This window comes from Camellia sinensis, chromosome 8 (genome assembly GCF_055761805.1).
Source record: "Camellia sinensis isolate YWXY chromosome 8, ASM5576180v1, whole genome shotgun sequence".
Taxonomy (NCBI): domain Eukaryota; kingdom Viridiplantae; phylum Streptophyta; class Magnoliopsida; order Ericales; family Theaceae; genus Camellia; species Camellia sinensis.
Genome location: NC_138968.1, coordinates 137,765,665 through 137,778,912, shown reverse-complemented (window position 1 = coordinate 137,778,912; position 13,248 = coordinate 137,765,665). Strand labels below are relative to the sequence as shown.

General features: G+C 32.9%; 1 pseudogene across 1 annotated transcript in view; it reads right to left on the bottom strand.

The window, feature by feature from the left end:
• The window catches only part of LOC114268714 (F-box/kelch-repeat protein At3g23880-like), a 44,844-nt pseudogene extending 35,365 nt beyond the window's left edge, over positions 1-9,479 (bottom strand). Inside the window, exon 1 of the transcript XR_014338315.1 lies at positions 9,392-9,479. The product of XR_014338315.1 is annotated as an F-box/kelch-repeat protein At3g23880-like (transcript). The remainder of the gene's footprint in view (positions 1-9,391) is intronic.
• Between the last annotated feature and the right edge of the window lie 3,769 nt (positions 9,480-13,248).

The following is a 13,248-nucleotide window of genomic DNA, read 5'->3' as shown; positions in this document are numbered from 1 at the left end:
TGGGAACCAACAGAGATCTCTGTAACAGTAACAGTAACAATACAGTAGCAGTAAGTTGCTAAGGATGCCACAAATATAGCTCACAAATAGGACAAACATTCATTCAATAAGAAATATCATTCAGAAAGAAGTACAGTTGTTCATTCAGAAAATATTCATGGTTGAACATATCTTTACAACATTGTTACTCACAGAGTTCTGGGCTACTGATAGGCTAGTAAGCGTCCTCGGATGCCAACCCTACACAGTTACAGGATGAACACACACTAAGTTGCACGTTTGGGAAACAATAACTTAGTCCCTATCTTGACTCGGTGCGGTTCTACAGCAATATCCTCCTTAAGATGTCTTAAACATGCCCTAGGAATGCCTATGATGGAAAGAGGATGCAAAGATGTACTTTAAAACACTTTTCGAAATTTTCAGAAAACAGGGGTCTCGCTCGAGCGTGGCTTTCTACGCTCGAGCGGACATGCAGACAAAGGAGCTCCGCTCGAGCGTGACTTCCTTCCCTCGAGCGGACTGTAAACTACAGTAAAAGTACTGGATGCACAAAAATCACGCTCGATGGGCGCTCGATCCATGCTCGAGTGTGAGACTCAGGTATTCGCTCGAGCGTGAACTTCCTCGCTCGAGCGGACTGCAAACACATGCAAAGTACTGGATACACGCATTTCACGCTCGAGCGTTATTTTCCCCGCTCGAGCGGGATGCATGTATTTAGAGTGTACGCTCGAGCGTGAAGTCCTACGCTCAAGCGTGGATCCAAAATCTGGAATTTCCAGATTGAACCTCTAAGCTCAAAACCAACTTTAAATGTACCAAAATCGATCATTTTGGGCTAATTTTTTGGAAAACACTTGTAAACTCATAGTATAACATGTTTTGAAGATCAATTTGAAGAATCCAAGCCCAAAGGTAGTTCAATTAAACACCATTTTCAAATAAACTTCAAGAACAAGGCTCAAATGTAACATGCATGAGCTTACATGAATTTAAAGCTTCAAACACAAGATCAAATGAGCCAATTCTTCCAAAAACATGGTGAATTCAGGGATTATAACAATCATATGGACATGCATGCAATAATTTCCATGAAAACAACTCTAAACTTCAAGATATGCACATGCATGCATGATTCAAGCTTCAATTCAACAATCTTAACCAATTCTGGACTTTAAACTCTAAACTTCCATGAACCATGCAACATATGACTTAATTTAACAATCAAGAAGATGATTCTCCTACCTTATGCCTTGAATTCAAGATGTAGAAGCTCAAATATGCAATTTTCTCTTCAAAACTTCCAATTCTCCAAGTGTTTCTCTAGATGAAGCAACTCTCTCTCAAGTCTCTAACTCTCACTCGGTTAGGGGTCTCAAATGGCTGAGGAAATGTGTTTGAATAAGTCTCAAGGTGCCTTAGTAAGTGGCCCACTAAGTGGCAAGATGGTAGTTTATTCAAACTAATGCAATTTAACAATATTTAATCTAATTTAATTATTCCAAATCACATTTCAATTAAATATAACATAAAATCACATAAATTCTAATTAACATAAAGCACTAATCGATTTCAGATTCGGCTGCCGATAAGGCCTTCAATTTACAGTTCAAACTTAAAACAAGAACATATCAATTAACAGTCAAACAGATAGAAATGCGTTTAAACTAATATGCTCAATCAATCAGTTCAGAATTTCAGTCAAATCAGTTACTTATCATATTCAGTCACAGTTTAGCAATAATCAGTGGTGAGGGTTGTCACACAATCCAAAGACGATGATCTCGGAGTGTATACATTTGTAAATAGTCAAGAAATCAATTGGCAATTTAGAGTGAACTTTCCAGGAACCACACTCTTATTCTGTCATTTTACTGGGGAACCAAAGATACAATTTTTGATGTTTTCAATGAGACATTATACTCTCATTGCGATACTTCTTCTATAAAAGATGAGAATTGCTACTGGAGTGTCAAATCTGGTGGCTTTTGTTTCAGCAATGACGAGACGAATTGGATAAAAGTCAATGATTGGACTCCTTAATTGTTTTATTTATTTATTTATGATATAAGAATTTATCGGCCATCATGTTATGTTTGGCTTATCAATAAGCTAAATGCAATATATATATATATATATATAGGTTTTAAAAATTGGCTATTCAAGCCACAAACAATGATTCATACTAGTGGAGAATGGTTTTGTAAATGTATTTTAGAGTTACATATTCGCCCCCTTTTTTTTTGGAGGGGGGGGGGGAGAAATAAGAACTTCAATTAATAAGATAAAACAGTACATAGTAGTCGATACAACAAACTAGCAAACTAACTGATTATGGTTACAAGCAAAAATGGAAATCAAAATAAAGCAAAATATTTCCTACTACCAAACCATTGTCAAAAGAAAAGTGGGTATCTCCATAAGTTGGGATACAAGAAAATGTCGCAAAACGTGCCAATCTCCTAGCAGGATGAAGATGACTTTTACATGCTAAGGAGATTTTACAAAAGTGAAAGTACTGGACAACAAAACATATATAAAAAATTCATTGTGTTAAGCTTGCTTCAATGTCCTTAGTTCCCTTTAGATGTTCAAATAAAAATTTAGCATCAATAAAAACATCAACATGGTAGTAATTATTGTCCTTAGCCCACTTGAGTGCAGACAAAACCGATGCAATTGGAGCATCATAGGGATTCATGGGGAAAGATTTAAATAATGAGCCTACCCTGGTATTGTTAAGGAAGACAACCATGCCAGTACCCATGCTCGAAGGAGATGATTTACCCACATGACTACATAGAAGTTTCACAAGATGAGAGTTACAACCACAACTATTTTTTGAAGGATCAAAAAGATAGAAAAGGGTTGAATTGGGGAAAGAATCAATGTTTGCCAAAAATATAGAACTGATAAAAAAAACTTTGATTTTGAGGATTCTAGAAAAAGAAGAGTTAAGAAATTTTTTTTGTTAAAAGAGAAGAGAAGATGTCTTTGGCTAAGAATAAAACTTATCGAGGTGTGAATTTCTTGCCACAAAATAAACTCTATCCCCTAACCTTCCTAATTACCCAAAGGATAGCAATAATCTGAAACAAGATCTCAAAGTCATTAGTAATAAATAGATTATGATATGAAAACCAATAGCCTAACCAGTAGGATAAAGGATAAGCAATGTTTGAGGGTGTGAATAAACCCAAAGAAGAACCAAACCACACTTGTTTGACAAATTCACAACTTAGAAGCATGTGAGTGAAAGATTCTAAGCTAGAATAATAGAGGGTGCATACCCAATTTTCATGAAAGCCTCTAACGACCAAGTTTTGTTTCATAGCAAGTCTATCATGGCAAAGTTGCCATATAAAAAATTGAATATTGAACGGTAGAGGTAGCGACCAAATTTGCTTCCAAGTAAATTTAGGCCAAGCATGATGAATCACCTTGTCAAGAGAAGAAGTGCTCCTAAAACAAGGCTGAATGACATCAACTCTAGAAATTTGCTCTATTATAAAACAGTTTGTAGACTTTAAATGTTCTAAAAGATGATAGGTAGACTCTAAATCTAGTCATTATAACATTTGTTTGGCCATAATAACGAGAAATACAGACATTTGACACAAAAATTAAAGCAATACTATATGTATTAAAACTCTTACTAAAAGAATGTGCGTTCGCATATTATTGGATGCGCAAGAATCATTACTTTTTCAACAACCCATCATATTTAGTCTCTTGTGTTTGTACTAAGATTCTTAGTGAGAGTGTTAATATCTATAGGATTACTCAAAAGGGTTATGTACCTAGAGACCCCCTAAACTATTGAAAAATATCACTTTGACCCCTTAAACTTTAAAAGCATACAAATAGATTCTTTAAACTATTGAGAAGTATCACTTTGTCTCCTTAAACTATAAAAACGTACAAATGGACTCTTAAACTATTGACGTGTTTCACTTTGACCCCCTTTTGTTAACGGACCAATTTGTACATTTTTTATAATTTAGGGTCATTTGTATGCTTTTATAGTTTAGAGGGTAAAGTGATATTTCTCAATAGTTTAGGGGATCTATTTATATGCTTTTATAATTTTGGGGGTCAAAATGATATTTCTATAAGATGCTTTTAGAATACATTTTGTTGGTTTTTGGACTATTATACTATTATTCCTTATTCATAATCTAACACATTAGGGATTTAGGTTTCAATTTATTTCATGCTTTGGGTTTTTATTTGGAAAGGTCAAACACCCAACTCGTTTTGTGAAATTTTATTGGGTGATTATTGTGATTGATGAACATAAGGGGGCATGGTGAATAATAATTGGTGAAGGAGTACGGACATGTGAAATTCCAAAAGTACCTAATAAGTTTCCTTCATCAAAGTCATGTATGATATAAAATGACTCATTTGTCACTAGTTACATAAATGGATATAATTAAAGTATAAAAACTGCTACAAGATAGAAATTAAAAACTGGTTGTGGGTTTCTGCTGTTATTCTTGTTGTCTGGCTGTTGTGGTGTCTTGCTGTTGGATTAGTTCATGTTTGTGGTTTGTTTCCTGTTTGCTCTTTTTATCTTGTTGGTCTCTCACCAACTTTCACTTGAGCTAGCATATGATAGGGTCTTTCTTAGTGCCAATCTAATTGGGATTATGATGGTTCATCTTGATATTTTTTGCTCTCGCCTTGTCTTTATTGATGTAAATTCACTACAACAAAAAGCACTTTTAGCGACTAAAATTACATTTTTCGTCGTTGAAAGTAGTACAATTGGCGACTAAAATGGAATTAGTCGCCAAAATTGATAACTTTTGCCGACTAAAAGAGTTTAGTCGCCAAATATGAGGGTATTAGCGACTAAAAGGCAGTTTAGTCGCCGAATGTAGGGGTTTTAGCGACTAAAGGTTGTTTAGTAGCCAAAAGTCACGATTTTTGGCGACTAAAAATGATTTAGTAGCCAAAAGTGATAGTTTTGGCGACTAAATACAGTTTAGTCACTGAAAGTGAAGCTTTTTGGCTACCAAAAAAAAATTAGAAGCTAAAAACAGTCCATTGCCGACTAAAATTCAGTTTAGTAGCCAAAAGGGGACGTTTTTGGCGACTAAAAACAGGTTTAGTCGCCAAAACTGCTTATTTCTAGGCGGAACTTAATTTTTTAGCGACTAAATAATAATTAGTAGCCAAAAATGATAGAATTGGCGACTAAAAATTTAATTTAGTCGCCAAAAGTGGCCTAAATTTTTTTTATGTAAATAATTTATTTTTTACATAAATTATATTGAATTAAAAAAATTATATTTATATATATTATTTTGTATTAATACCGGTTAATATACTATATAAATAATATATATTGCATATATATTCATGTGATGTTGTAATGGCATAGTGGAGGGAGTGTGTTGCAAAAAGGTTCGGAATGTGGGATGGTTGCGGTTCAAAAAGCAAAAATAAGTGGTTTTTTTTTTTTTTTCGACGACCACTTTGGCGACTAAAATTATTAGTTGCCAAAAGTCTTTGTTTTGGCGACTAAACAGTGAAGTTGGCGATTGAGTGAGTATTGGTGACTAAATTATTAGTCAGTAAATGTATGATTTTCAAAAGTGTAAAACACTATTGGCGACTAAAATTTTGGTCGCTAAAGACTTTTCTTTTGGCGACTAAAAAAGTTTTAATCGCCAATACCTCCACCGACCACATATACGCGACAAATGTGGCGACTAAAAAATTTTGTCGGGAAAAGTAAAATTTCGACTTTTGGCGACTAAAAACGGACTTTTAGCGACTAAATTTTTAGTCGCAAAAAGTATTTTTTTTTGTAGTGATTGATATATTTTGTATTTTATTTTTATCAATAAAGTTTTCTTTTGTTGATAAAAAGAAATAGAAATTTAAAAATGGTAATTGAAATAAAATTTAGAAATTTTTTATATAGGAAGGCACTAATTTAGGGATTTATAAGGTTCGTTTAGGAAGAATTTTTAAACCTAATTTTTTGGCTAATTTAGCCTGGCTTAATTAGCTCTGTTTGGGAAGAATTTTTTTTTTTGTTGATTTTTTTGCTTTTTTGTAAAAGAAAAAGTGAAATAATTATGATTTGGATATAACATTTTGTTTTATTGACTTATTTAACCTATTTTGTTTTTTTTATATTTTTTCAACCCCAATTAAAAGTTAACCCACTTGTCAAATGATAGCATAATCAGTTTGAATAGAAAGACACACATGTAAGGATATCAATCTGGATATGAATGCATACAAAATCAGTTTGAAAACTTAATTAAAAAAAGTCAAGAATAATTATTTGGAATTGAACGGTTTAAATATGTAATAATATTTAAAAATATGAATATTTACAATGTTCATAAATAAAAATGTATAAATTTTAGAAAGTGTAAAATTGTAAGTGTGCATATTCACCCTTAAATATGAAACACAAAAACTATAAGCATAAGACTTCACTTTTTAAATACTATCACATTTTTAAAAAATTAATTAAAAATGCAAATATTCATATCTTTTGTAAATAAAAATAATATATATATTTTTTAGAAAGCATAAAGCTACAAGTGTATAGTTCATATCTTATAACTATTACATATTACACACATCAAACCTATAGTACGTGTGCAATCATCTGTGATTGGTATTTCATATCAAGTATTAACAACAAAAATTATTATGTAAACATTCATGAACATGATGTAAACCTTCATATGAACGTGATTGAAAATTTTAAAAATGAATGCGAACATTTATATTAATATAATGTGAATATTCATATTTGATATTGATGGGCACCCAAGGGGGTCCAGTCCACGACTCAAGGCCTAGCTCAGGGTCCAGGTGTTAAAGTCAGTAAGCCTAGTAACTTTGAGAAGCCAATGCTGACGCAGGACCAATAGCATTCAAACACTTGTTAGATAGGGAATTAACTACGTGAGCAGACAAGGATCCTGCAAAATTATTGCATCCACACATCAACCATTTAATGAGGCCACTATAGCATTAAATGCAGCAAGACCCCTCACGCCGGAGTATGCAGAATCACCATGAACAATGTTAACTAGGCTATAGGCTTTCGGCCAACAAGATAGCTTAGAATGGACACGGAAATGATGAGCATGGGATATAAGGAAGCCTTGGAGATACGTTGGAGGTCAAGTTCTTCTCTCGTTCCCTTCTCTCTCTCTCTCTATTTTTAAAGTCATATACCCTAATCTAACTTGATCGTCGGAGCGTCCTTCGGGGGACGATCTCCCCCTCTGGATATTTTTGCAGGCACCTTTCGTGGACATCAAGGTCAGCAGACCTGTTGGAACCGTGAATCAGTCTAACCCGTCCTCCATTGAATCAGCAGTTGGCACCGTCTGTGGGAATTCATCTCTGACCCATACTTTAAAACTGAATTACTTGAGTTTCTAATTTCTAACAACAAATAAATACCACACAATTTTTATATATATCACTAAGCATACATTCGTTATCTTGAACTTTATGTACTAAGCATACATTATCTCTAAAGTTCCACAATTGGTATTGAGAAGTCTACAAAGTTTGCACATAAATTGAATATTTTGAGTCAATATTACTGAGGCAAAGGATTAGGTTTACTAGTTTAATCCAATTGCTCTGGCCAATTATATTCTTTTAGAAGCAAAATTACTCTGTTATAATCAAAGTTTTTATTTACATTTTATAGCATAAAAGTATTTTTTGTTGTGAAATACTAATATAAGAATGTAGTAGAAATAAAAATAATGTACCTTTCACTGAATTTAAATTTAAATAATGTACAAAAAATATTATAGGTAGAAAATACAAATATAAATGTCTTCCGGAACATAAATAATGTAGTAATATTATTTCTTCCTTGTACAAATATGTTCATGACAAAAACTACATAATCGGAAGCCCTCACAAACAACTGTAACATATAGCTTAGTGTTTATTATATTTTGAACCAACAATGCCATGATAGCATCTGCAAAGATGCTCCCAATTTCTTCTTCTTTAATGTTGTTTTTAGTTAGAAAATTTAGAAATGATTTGAAAAGAAAAAAAATATATATGTGAAATTAATAAAAATATAAATATATTTTATATACATTTCATTTATATATATATATTTCTTTTCAAATCATTTCCTAAATTCTCGAACAAAATCCAACGTAAATTTCAACTAAAATGTAGATTCCATGTTTTTGAGAGTCACTTTTTCAACCACATTGTCCAACAATACTTCTTTATTATTTCTCTATTCTATTTAAATATTCTATTTTAATTTTTTTTTAACCCAAATTTTGAAATCTTTTTATGTTTTTCGCACAAAAAACGCAGTTGACCAAAAAAAAAAAAAAAAAGGAAAAAAAAAAAACTCCTCTGCCATCCCCACACCTTCACTATTACCAAACCTCCACACCAATCTATTCTCCATTTCAGATACCAATCAGTAAATTCATCAATATGTCAGTAAAGAGAGTTAATATAATAGTAGACCAACAGTCAGAAACAAAGGCATTCTTTAAAAGAGAAAAAAAAAATATGAGTAATATTCATCAATTAATATATTAACGAATGATGTATCATAATTTTAGAAATTTTAAATTTTATAATTTGTATAACGTGTGAGGTTATAATTTAAAAATGATAATGCCATAATATATATTGGCATACTAATTAATATACCAATGGGTAGATATAGTACCACCGAAAAAATACAATCTTTTGAATTCCACAAATAGTGTTAATATGGTGGTGCTATTACATGTTCCAATTGATATACCAATTAGTGTACTAAATCTCTAAAATTACAAATACCCAAAATTACAAATTACAAATCCCCAAAATTTTTAAAATTATACCATATTATCTGTTAGTACACTAATTAATATATTAATTGATGCATATATTATTATTCATGCTAATAACCATTCTCAATCTCCATAACCAAACTCTTTTTTTTTTGAGAAAAAGTAAACGTAGCAGAATGGGATAATCATTCCCAATCAAAGCAATCACTCTCTAAACTGATGTTCTATTCATAAATCAGTTAGCCCACCAAATATTCATAAAGTATTCAATTTTTTTTTGTTTTTTTGATTAGAAAGAAATTTCGTTACTGAAGCCAAACGACATTTATACAGGAATCCATCCAACATAAAAGCTTACACCAAGCAAAGAAAAATCATATCAAACTAGTACACAGGTATAAAAATTATGAAAATCTCTAACGCACAACAGGTGCTTGTGCTCGTGCGGCAAAGCAGTAGTATTCAATTCAAAGCCAGTAATTGAGTAAAATTTTAAAACTCTAAATCTAAATCTGATAGTGACGATGGTAAGAGTACATTCCAGAAATTGCAACACAAAAAGCATACATACATACCAGACATTGCTGTTGGTGATGACAATGGTGACGAAGAACGAGTCTGCTCCGATTCCAGAGAGAGAGAGAGAGAGAGAGAGAGAGAGAGAGAGAGAGAGAGATTCTGCTGAAAGAGGCTTCTTCTCGACAACTAGTGTAACAGGAATATAAGAATTTAAAATTACTTTTTATGTGCCATTTTAGGAACATGGTAAAAAGTCACGTTGCCAAAAACGTTAGAAAAGTCATTTGGCAAGTGCCAAAAACGCAGCCGTAAAATTACAAATTAGGGCCTATGAAAAAAAAATAAAAAAATAAATCTTTTATGTTGGGTAAGGGTATTTTGGTCATTTTAATTTGATTTGACACCATAAATAAATATTAAACTAAAAAGCAAAAAATCAGCTTTTTATCAACTTTCAAAATCAGTTCCAAAAAATTCAAAAGTCAACTTTTTACCAACTTCTCAAAACAATCCTATGTTACGATTAGGATGGTATAAAATACGGTTCAATTCGTTAAAATTACATTGATCCGCATTAATCCGTACAGCTCTATCTGTTAATCGCGATTTAAATTTTAAAATTTATAATTTGTCTTTGAAATCGCTCTGCCCTGGTACAGCTAATACATATATATTTTTTAATCTATAATAAAATATCAAAATAAAAATGTGTGTGAAAGAGATTTAATATATGAAATTTATTACAAATTAGTAGTTATATATATGAAAAATATTATATAAAATTAGTTTGTATTATATATATGAAAAATATCATGTAAATTAGTGTTATATATTATGTAAAGTCTTGATAATTGATTAAAATATTATTTAATCCGTCAATCCACACAAAATCGCTCAAATCGTAATTTGTCAATCCGTTATTCAATTTATGATTTTACTCTTAAATCGATCGAATCACGCTGCGCACCCCTAGTTGTGATAATGACAAAGGGTAGTTTAGTAATAGACTAATTTAGTTTAGTAATAAAGATCCCGTCACATTCTTTTTTATTTTTTCACATTTTTTTAAAAATTTAAAAAATCATTCTCCAACATTTTTTATCTCATATTTTACGTTGTGTTTGAAAAAAATCATGGATTATAGATAAGGATTAGTACGAGTTTTTTTCTTTTAGATGGTAATCCAAGTTAAGAATAGGATTATTTTGGCAATTAGAAAAAAAAAAAAATCAATTTATTAGTTTATTTGAGTCACATTATCCCTTTATTTTTTTGTATTTTTCAAGAAAAGCTAAAAAAAGTTTAAAAGTTGACTTTTCTCTACTTTCAGAAAATTATAATTTGTAGGTTAAAATTAAGATAAAATTACCAAAGAGTCCTATATGGGAATTAGTTACTCTAATCAGTCCTATAAATTTTCTAATATATTGATAAGTCCTATTTGTTTTGACAATCTTATCGTGAAATCCTATTTTGAACCTTGATATGATTTGGTGGATGTTTTGATCCTTCTTTATTGGGAGATGCCATTTTAGAGAAGTTGGATCTAATTTTTAGATTATATTTCTGTCACTCCAATGTAACACTAAAACATAATACTTCGATATAACATTCAAATGTAACACACAAAAACAATTTCTTAGTATACTTTTTCTAAACGTAACACTCCAATGTAACACACTAAAAAACTCTACTTTTTCCACATAATAACGGAACACTCAAAAAAAAAAATTTAATATTTTTTTTCTCACACATAACACTTTATAACAGGATAAAACTTCTCTGTATACACATATATACTTTTCTTGTGGGCCCAAATTCAAACTCATATCGATAATCCAAACCGTCTATTTTATAGGTTCTATAATAAATCAACAATGATTCATCCCCTTTTCCCCCCACCCCCTTTGACCCCCTCTTTCTCTCATTGGTTACATTTTCTTTTTCTTTTTCTTTTTTTTTCCTACTCCTCCAATCACCACCCGCCACGTGACAAAGGGGGTGAGGGGGTGACCCCCAAAAGGGGATCCCAAACATTATTCATAAAATAAATAGCATATATAATTGTAAACTTAAATAATTCATTTTATAAAACAAAATGTGATTTGTTTATCTATTTATAGTTGTTTGGTAAATTTAATTTTTTATATGAATAATTTTTACTATAAAATTTATAAAATAAATAATTTAAATTATTAAAATGAATTTACATTAAGACTCAAAATAGAATATGAATAAATATAAAAAGAAGAAATATGCACAGAAATTTATCCCCATTATAACACTATGGCTTTATTTTTTCAAAGCAGTAAAGGCTATGGCGAATTTTTTCAAAACGAAACGGATCGGATCCGAACGAGGTTGCCCAATATAAAAACCTATAGTACACTTTTTGGAAACGTATCATAGGAAATTGACTAAGACTATGTTTGGTATAATTTTTAAAAAAAATTATTTTAGTCACAAAAAAATAAGATAAGTTAAAAGGTTAATAAGATAAAATGTTATATCTAAATTGAGAGGAAAATTTATGTGAAAATTGGGCCGAGTTAGGTGATGGGCCGTTATGAGTCACAGTATAAATGGCCGAAGTGCAATGGCCATATAAGATATTCCGGTCGTACGTTATTTTGGAGTTAGTCCGGTCCTAGGGACGTGAAGATAGACCGGTCCAGTAGGAGATCAAAGTTAGATCGGTCTAAAGGTTCCTCGGAATTAGACCGGTCTTAAAGTTACACCGGTCTCAAAATATTAGTTCGGTCTGACCGCACAATGGGTTGTGCATGAGGAGCCACCTTAAGAGCAATAAAGGGAAGAATTAGTTCGGCTTACTCTTCAACTGTACATAAACATATTTACTTCGGTCATATTGGAGTTCGGCCATGATAGAACCATCTCACTTGGTTTAAGCAGTGAGGGGGGTGTTAAAGGATAAGCATTATCCTACAGGAGTATGAATCCTAGGAGGACTCTGCATGGAGGAATAGAAGTCCTACTAGGATTGTGTCATACGAAACTTATAAAAGCTCACAAACATCACCTTGGGAGAGGTAACACACAACTTTGTTTTCTGAATTCACAGAGCTTTGTCTATTTGTCAAATTTGCTGACTTAGGCATCGGAGAGGTTTCCGGCACACACCCGCCGGCTAGCTCACGTTTGTGTTTTCAGGTGATAAGGCGACGTCGTACAGAGGAGCGCAAACTTGGTCAACAGGATTATACGAGAAGGTTTATTTCTTTCCCGTACAATTGGTGCCGTCTGTGGGAATTACAGACAGAACAAAACCTCTTGACTAAAAGCTTCTCCTCTTTACAAACAATGGCGCACATTGAAGAATTGCCACATTCCGCCATCGACGGGCAAACCCCAGATGGGGGAACGAGGCGTGAAGGATTACCTTCTATCCCTCCCATGGCAGATTTGGAGCCCCAACGACATAACCCCAGGAGAGATACTAGGGGAAGACGGACTCACAGCCCCCGTCAATCTCGCTCGCAAAGTCCTGACAGGCAAAGACGGAGGAATGATCCTCAAGCTCTGGAAGATCGCGTGAAGGAGCAAGACGAATTGATAAGGAAGATGGCGGCCGACATGGAGGCGTTGAAGCACCAGATGAAGAATAAAGAAGTGGCGACAGGAGAGGGGCGCAAAAACAAGACGCCCCCTCGCCACTCAGAAAATCGTAGTAGGAATACCACACCCTCGCAAGGAGAGAGTAGAAGCCTCAGGACAGGCGATATTCAATCCTGGTCTTCCAGAACTTGTCACACCAGGTCTGAGAGGACGAGATCTGAAAGATCATACACTGAAGGAAGCACGTATTGGCCCTCACATACGCACCAAACCAGATCTAGACAGACGGAGTTACCTAGATCATCCGACTTACGAACCGTGCTCGAAGAAAAAGCAC